At 42.0% G+C, this 7,864-nt stretch overlaps 1 pseudogene; it reads left to right on the top strand.

Moving 5' to 3' along the window:
- Positions 1 to 1,560: 1,560 nt before the first annotated feature.
- On the top strand, positions 1,561 to 7,597 carry LOC145357719 (phosphoserine aminotransferase-like; annotated as a pseudogene).
- The last annotated feature ends 267 nt before the right edge of the window (positions 7,598 to 7,864 follow it).

The raw sequence follows: 7,864 nt of genomic DNA, 5'->3' as shown, positions 1-7,864 counted from the left end.
ACAATACTTTTTACTGTATCACAATACATGCGACAATAATAAATCAAATTTTTTTAAAAATGTACTTCTCTACATTACAACAATGACCACATTTCTGAGGTATTCCATTGCCTCAATTCACTTTGGGATGTACTGAGGTATTGAAAGGTGCTATGTTAATGCAAGGTCAGTCATTTGCTAAGAAGCTCTCCAGTTCTTTCTACACTAAAGATCCTAAATACCAAAGTGGATTGAGTGGGGAGGGATGAGATTTGGGGTTACATATTGGATAGTGAAAATTGTCCATGGGTTTTACTTACTGCCTGTATGTCAGAACACTGTACCCATTTTTGATCGTACTGTAACTAATCAATTATCCAGTCCTGCAGACATCAGAACAATGGATCAATCCATTTAAAGACTTTGTGAAGTGAATTTAGGAACTTCAAAGCAAAGTAATTAGATTCCAAGGCAATGTGGGTACAATATATTCCTATCTTCTTGTACCATACAGCAAAGGAAGAGGCTAATAAACTCTGCCCTTTAAAAGGGAGTAGCCCCCTTCTCCACTCTTATTTATCAAACAGTTTACAAATACAAGAATACTTTACACTTTCAAAATGCCATCTCACAATAAATTATGAAGATAACACCTGATAACAGTATTGACAATAAACACGTCACTTTAAGTACAATAGCACAAACAACATTGCACAGCAACGAACAACCTTCCAAGGTTGTAAACAACTCACCACAGCTATAAACCAGCAAGTTATTGTATAAACAGTATCGATAGCTAACACCATCCTTTAACCAATAATGAACAATTCCCTTACAACAAGGAAGAGTTTGTTGTAAGTTATCTACAACTTTCTATGGCATTGCTCTCCATATTTTCCCCTTCCAAGGCTTCTGCTGTCTGGATTAAGCCCTCTTCTCCATTGGAAATAGATTCTAATCAATCCCTGATTAGGTGAATGGGGCTGGGGTGTGTTGTAACACCCAAAAGTCACATTATGACTTAATGATTTAAGTTTCCTTTGGACTTTGTTTCTTGTTTGGGCTGCTCCCCCTACTTTTGGGCAGCTGCCCCTTTTACTTTGTCTTAATTTAATTTGAGTTTGTCTACTTGGTTTGACCTAAAAGAAACTAAAAGGCCCTAAAAGACCCTAAGTTAATTTGAGTTTGTTTATTTGATTGGTACCTTAAAAGAGCTCCCTGATTAGGTGAATAGCAGGATGTTCTTTTAGGTCAACCAAGTAAACAAACTTAAATTACATTAGGACAAAGTGAAAGGGGCAGCTCCCCAAAAGGAAGGGGAACAGCCGGAACAAAAACAAAAAGTACAAAGGAAACTTAAGACACATCAAATCAAAATGTGATTGTCAGGGTCTGTAACGCACCTCAGCCCCTGCGGTGCCCACGGACACCGAATGCTCCCTCTCCAGGGACACCCAGCCGTGAACGTAGCCACGGTAGAGGGGAGGTGAATAGCAGGGTCCTGTGAGAATAGCCAATGGAAATGGTCTGGATCACTGTTTAACACTCTTGCTGTTACTGGGTTGGAGATGATGTTTAATGATGGAGAATAGGAAGTCTGCGCTCTCTTTCACCTCTAGTTGCTCCAGGCTTCCTCTGTTGGTGAATGGGTGATTTAGTAAACCTGTTGCTGAGGGTGTCTGCCCAATGGCACAGGGCTGCACTGGAGCTGCATTTCTGCAGCATTGGTGCATAAACTGCCTGTTCTAAATTTTAAATTCAACTGATTAAATATGAGACTGCCCCCAGTGAAATATTCAAACTGATGGGCGAGATATTGGATTCAAATTTGGATAAATGAAGGATTTATTTCAGATGGAATCCAATCTCTTTCTTCTCCCTGTTCCTTTCCTCTTAGTTGGAAGGGGTTGTTGGACTACAGGGGTCTGGACTGTGAGTGTGCAGTAAAAGTGCAGTGTGACTCCCCCGAACCGCTGGGATGCTGCCAGCGAGTTAGGGGTTAATCACTGGGACACCCCAACTATGTACTAACCGGGTCTCATACTCCTGTAGGTGTTGCTTCAAGCACAGAGGGACATGTCGGATTACCGTGGACTTGGGATTGGTGTTCTGGGTCAGTCTTTCAATGTTCTGGTGCACATTAATCTTTACTGGTTGCATGTCTCTCTGTCTAACCTCCTCCGTGGGTGTTACTTTTGAACAGAAATGAGTCACGGATCTCCAGAATTCACTGAAATCCTGTGTGTGACCAAAGCCAGTTTGAAACATCTGCTGCGAGTAATGGGATTAAACTATTTGATTAGAATAATTCAAAGGACTCCCATCCAGGTCAAAACACCTTTCCCATCACCCTACCTATAGCTGTTCAACTAAATGGAGTTCTTAGTAAGAGGCAATATTTGAATGTGGTTATTTGGCGTAATGTAAAATCACTTTGAATTGCATTCTAATGTGGAGTTCTGGGAGATTCCCATCCCCACAGCTTAAATGTATAAACGCTAAACTTGCAGGCCAAGTGATCTCCAGTTGCTTCTCTGGAATCAGAAAATCCCTACCGGGCAGAATGAGGCCATTCAACCCATGTCTGCACTGACCACAATTCCAACCAACTCCTATCTCAATAATCTAACCTATTGACCCTACTAATTCCCTTGACACTGAATGGCAATGCTAAATTGCCCATCAACCCAACCCACACAACTTGAGTGTGGGGGAAAAAACACACACAGACATGGGGAGAATGTGCAAGCTTCACACACAGTGACACAGGCTAGAATTAAACCGGGTCCTCGGCGCTGTGAGGCAGCAGTGCTAACCACGGTGCCACTCCTGGTTTGTGTCTTTTCAATCCTTAAGGTTTGCCCCGGTATCAGCTAACCAAACTATGCTCACTTAATTTCAATATTATTTCCGTTTGTGGCCCACACTCCAGCCACTGGTTGACCTGCACCAGGAGAAATTGCCAAGAATTCCTGCTCATTATCCTGTGGCCCTGGAGAAGTTAGTCAGCCCTCTATTTTTGCCATGACTCACCAGTGCCAGTCAGTAATAAATTGACATCTGTTTAGATGCTCCTCATGTCGGTGAGTTGGGAACATGGTTTGGAAAGGAGGAGTGAAAGCTCACTGTCTCACTTGATGTCTTGAGGGTTTGGGTGGGAGAGTGCAATTTCTTCATTGAAAGCACTCCATACAACCAGTGGTGTGGGTGAGAATCTGGTTTGCCGGTTGTGTCCTGGTTTTCTCCCAAGTCTGGTGCAAGCCCTGTTTAGGAAATTGAAAGCTAACTTGCTGCAGTCATCTTGATGACCTTGTTGTCTCTACACGCAAATCCCAGAGAACTACAAGATACTATTCTTGCAAGGTGGTGGGAGTGGCCAGTTCAGTGCTGTCCCCTTCATTGAAAGAAGCCAGATGTGTGGACTTTGTGGTCACTGGGGTCTGGTCTGCTGAGGCAGCCAAGGAGGCTAAGAAGTTGAGGAAAGTGAGGATTGTCCACCCTGAACAGGACATGTACATAAGTAAGGTTTACAATGGGACTGTTACTGAGCCATGAAGCAGATGGGGAGAATACCACTTTTGAGTGGAATGGTTTCTGGGCAAAAGAAGACTCCTGGTACAGCATTGTAGTGCTGAGCTGCTTACAGCATTTGGACTTCCTGGAGACTGGGATGGGTGTCTCTCCTTCTGTAAGGAAGCTGCACTCTGAGCCAACAGAGCAACTAAAGGAAGTACACTTCAGTGCAAAAAAAAATCAACATTCCATAATTATCAGCAAAACCTTCCCTCTCCCAACTGCTTTGGGTTCTAGGACTGAATGTTTACTTTTGGTTAAAGTCTGATTTCAATAATTAAATTCTAGAAATGTGGATGTTGCTGCCATAGCCAAGATTTATTGCCCATCCCAATTTAGCCTTGAGAATGTGGCAGTAAATTATATTCATGAACTGTTGCAGTTTGTGATCAAGAAGGCGAATGGAATGTTGGCCTTTATAGCGAGGGGGATATAATATAAAAGCAAGGAGGTCTTGCTGCAACTGTACAAGGCACTGGTGAGGCCGCAACTGGAGTACTGAGTGCAATTTTGGTCACCGCATTTGCGAAAGGATATACTGGCCTTGGCGGGAGTACAGCGAAGATTCACCAGGCTGATACTGGAGATGAGGGGGTTAGCCTATGAAGAGAGATTGAATAGACTGGCTCTGTACTCGTTAAAGTTTAGAAGGCTGAGTGGGGGCATCTTATAGAGACTTACAAGATAATGAAGGGGCTAGGTAGGGTCGAGGTAGAGAGATTCTTCCTGCTTAGAAAGGATGACAGAACTAGAGAGCACAGCCTCAAAATAAGGGGGGGTGGGGGTGCAGTTTAGATCAGAGTTGAGGAGGAACTTCTTCACTCAAAGGGTGGTGAATCTCTGGAATTCTCTGCCCATTGAAGTGGTGGAGGCTACCTCGCTGAATATATTTAAGTCACGGGGAGATAGATTTCTGATAGACAAGGGAATTAAGGGTTATGGAGAGAAAGCCAGAAAGTGGAACTGATCCACTTCAGATCAGCCATGATCTTATCAAATGGCGGGGCAGGCTCAAAGGGCTAGATGGCCTACTCCTGCTTCTATTTCTTATGTTCTTATGTTCATATGTGTGGCTAAAGTAGTTCCACGGTGCTATTAAACTGGAATTCCAGAATTTTGAGCCAGTAATGATAAAAGAATGACGATTTACTTTGAGGCGGGTATAGTTTGTAACTTGGAGGTGAAGCTGTCCCCATTTGCCTCCCATCCTTATCCTTTTTAGAAGTTGGATCGTGTGTATTCAGAGTTATGAAGTTCATCCCATCTTTCCCATGTAGAGATACCTGATCCCAACAGTTGGGATCTTAATCCTAACTCCTCCTACCTTTATTATTGTGCCAATGATTCCATCAGTGGGGTGGAGTTTCACTTTATCCCAGACGCCAAGGAAACCATTTTGATCTCTGACATGTCATCCAACTTTCTTTCCAAGCCTTGGATGTTTCCAGGGTAAGTCTGTGTATTAAAACAGGAGAGCTTCTCTGTGTAGATCCTATAACCTGTGCTGAAAGTTGAAGATTCAAGGTAAGTTGTCTTTTGCATTTACAATCATTGAGGACATCAGCAAAATTGCACTAACTAGGTTGTTCTATCCTTCCTCTGAAGTTTGGTGTGATATTTGCTGCTGCCCAGAAAAACCTTGGTTGTGCAGGAGTGACGATCGTGTTAGTCCGAGAAGATCTCCTGGGATTTGCACTCAATGGGTGTCTGATAGTATTTGACTACAGACTGCAAGCAGTAAGCCTTTACAATACTCCCCCATGTTGCAGGTTGGTACGATGCTCGGTTGTTTTAAGGAATTGGGTTTCGAAAGTTTGTGCTCTTTGAATTCTCAAATGTATGAGGCCCTATCCACATGTGGGAAATATAGTGGAAGTGGACCTCTCTTTTTTAGCACTGGGTAAATTTGGTTTGGTTGTATAGTTAACGCAAAGCTTATAATGGAATGAACTTGTTGTTTTGCACCTGACCTCCCAGGTGTTTGTGCAGAAACCTATGATTCAGGGTCTCCAAGCTATGCTACTTATCTTTGGTTATAGACTGAAATTTAATAAACCTCCCATCAACTGCTGAGTGAAATTTCAAATTACAGGCACACAATTTTCAACTTTTTTGACAAACTTCATAATGACACTAAAATTCCTTTCAATGAGGTATAACAATATAATCTGAGCAACTGTCCACTTAATGAAATAATGAAGTGGGTTACTTGTGTACAAATTGAGCAAACCTACTAGCAGAAAAATGCCTTCCATGACTTCTGGGCACTGGGGGGACTGAGGTGCATTATTGACCCCTTTCATCACATTTTGATGTTTTAAGTTTCCTTTCCAGTTTGACCTTTTGTTTTGGGTGGGTCCCCTCCTTTTGGGAGCTGCCCCTTTTTTAATTTGTCCCCTTGTCAATTTGATTTAGTTTACTTGGTGGGCCCAGCAAGATTGGTAGCCCATATAAAGAAATTTGATCGCCCCTAAGCCCATTACAAACATCAATCACCACCAATATTGCATGTTTCCTGCCCAGTGATTCAGCGATTGGACCTGCCAGTTTTGTAACACTCAGTTATGGTTTATGACTTGCAAGATTGTATCACAAATGTGTATATTTTTCTTTCAGCATCTATATCATGCACTTGGTCTTGGGTTGGATAAAGAGCAATGGGGGTCTTGAAGCAATGGAACATAACAGTGTTGCTAAATCAAAGGAGCTCTGATGTAATTGAAGATTCCAATGAGTTCTATGTGTGAGTTGAGTCATTTCAAAACTGTTGCTAGCTGATTAACTTAATGTTTGACTTGAATGCAGAGCATTCCATGATATATCCTGCTTCCTTGTAGATGCCCTGTTGATGTGAAGTGTAGAGGCAGAATGAATGTAGTTTTCCAGATTGGTGGCATGAATCAGAATCATGTCCTCGAACAGACTTTCCTTGATCAAGCAGCTGGAATAGGGATGATTTCACTGAAGGGCCACAGGTAAACTGGAGCATTGGAGAATCCCCAACAAACCTAAGGGAAGGTTTGGAGTGTCATTTATACAGTAACTATTCCTGTTTGATTCCTCTCCCTCTTGCCCCCTTTCTCCTTCCAATCTTTCCCATCTCCTCAATCTGCTTCTCACCCCACTCCCACCAACCAAATGATAATCATTGTCCAGTAAAATTCTTCTAAAATCAACCAAAGTTCACATGTGGGAAAGATTGAACCAGCCACACTTCTTTTTAAAAAGAGATGATTGAGTGATGATTTGATGGGAATCTCTGACAGGGTTTGATAGGGTGAAATGCCATTTCTTTAGGCTGGGCACTAATTGAGTGATTGAGAATGTAGAACTTGATAGCATGAGTGATTGGTATGAATGGCAGAGGTACATTTGAGGGGAAGCTAGATAAGTACAAGAGGGCAAAGGAGATAGAAGGGTGAGTGGGAGGCGTGGGACAAGACTGATGTTGGACTGAATAACCTGTTTTTGTATGACTATAGCTAGTGGGTGAAGAGGAAGAAAAGTTTGGGTTGGAGGGCAGTGAAAAACTGTCTACGTGTAGAAATTTATTCAGGGTTACTTTTATACACTTTTTTGATTAAATACACTTTCACTGAGAACTGACTTCTTCATTTACAAGTAGTTGGTGCCCACATCCCATGGAAATGGACAAGGGAGATAATAGATGGCTAATATGATCCAGTTTGGCAAAAACCAGGGGCAAGGCAGATACCTCGGTCATTTAAAAGACTGGGATGGGGGAATTGCAGACAACCCCTCAAGGTTAATTTCCATGTACATTTGACCATATTAATGTCTCTCCACAGCTAAACTGCCATTTTGTATTGCAATTAACTTTGCCCAAATTATCAGGAATTGTGGAAATGATCTCATTTTTTGAAAGTCAGTAGCTCTGTAACTTGTCTGAATTCTGCTTATTTCTAGCTCAGTTGGTGGGATCTGTGCCTCTCTGTATAATGCTGTGACACTGGAAGAAACACAGAAGTTGGCAAAATTCATGACGTCCTTCATGAAGGAACACAGCTTAGGAGCTAGTCATTGACTGTAATGTAGTTGAGTTGTATCATAAGACATTAAAACAGTGAGAATCTTTGGGTTTTATTTTTATTGAATGATCAGCCCCAGATGTTGGAAAGTAAGTACTGCAATAGTGCTACAGATCTTGGACACTTTTCATCATTAATGTGTTCGGGACACATATTTCTTTGCACACACATTTCTACACAATTTGAAGCAATAGTTGTTAGTATTGGAAGCAAAGATTCCTCTTATAGGGATCTGTTACTATTTGCATCAACTCTTACCTGTG

The sequence above is a fragment of the Carcharhinus amblyrhynchos genome, chromosome 24 (genome assembly GCF_965287045.1).
Source record: "Carcharhinus amblyrhynchos chromosome 24, sCarAmb.v2.hapA, whole genome shotgun sequence".
In the NCBI taxonomy this organism is placed as follows: Eukaryota; Metazoa; Chordata; class Chondrichthyes; order Carcharhiniformes; family Carcharhinidae; genus Carcharhinus; species Carcharhinus amblyrhynchos.
The sequence above is the reverse complement of the archived record's forward strand: the minus strand, read 5'-3'. Positions and strand labels throughout refer to the sequence as shown.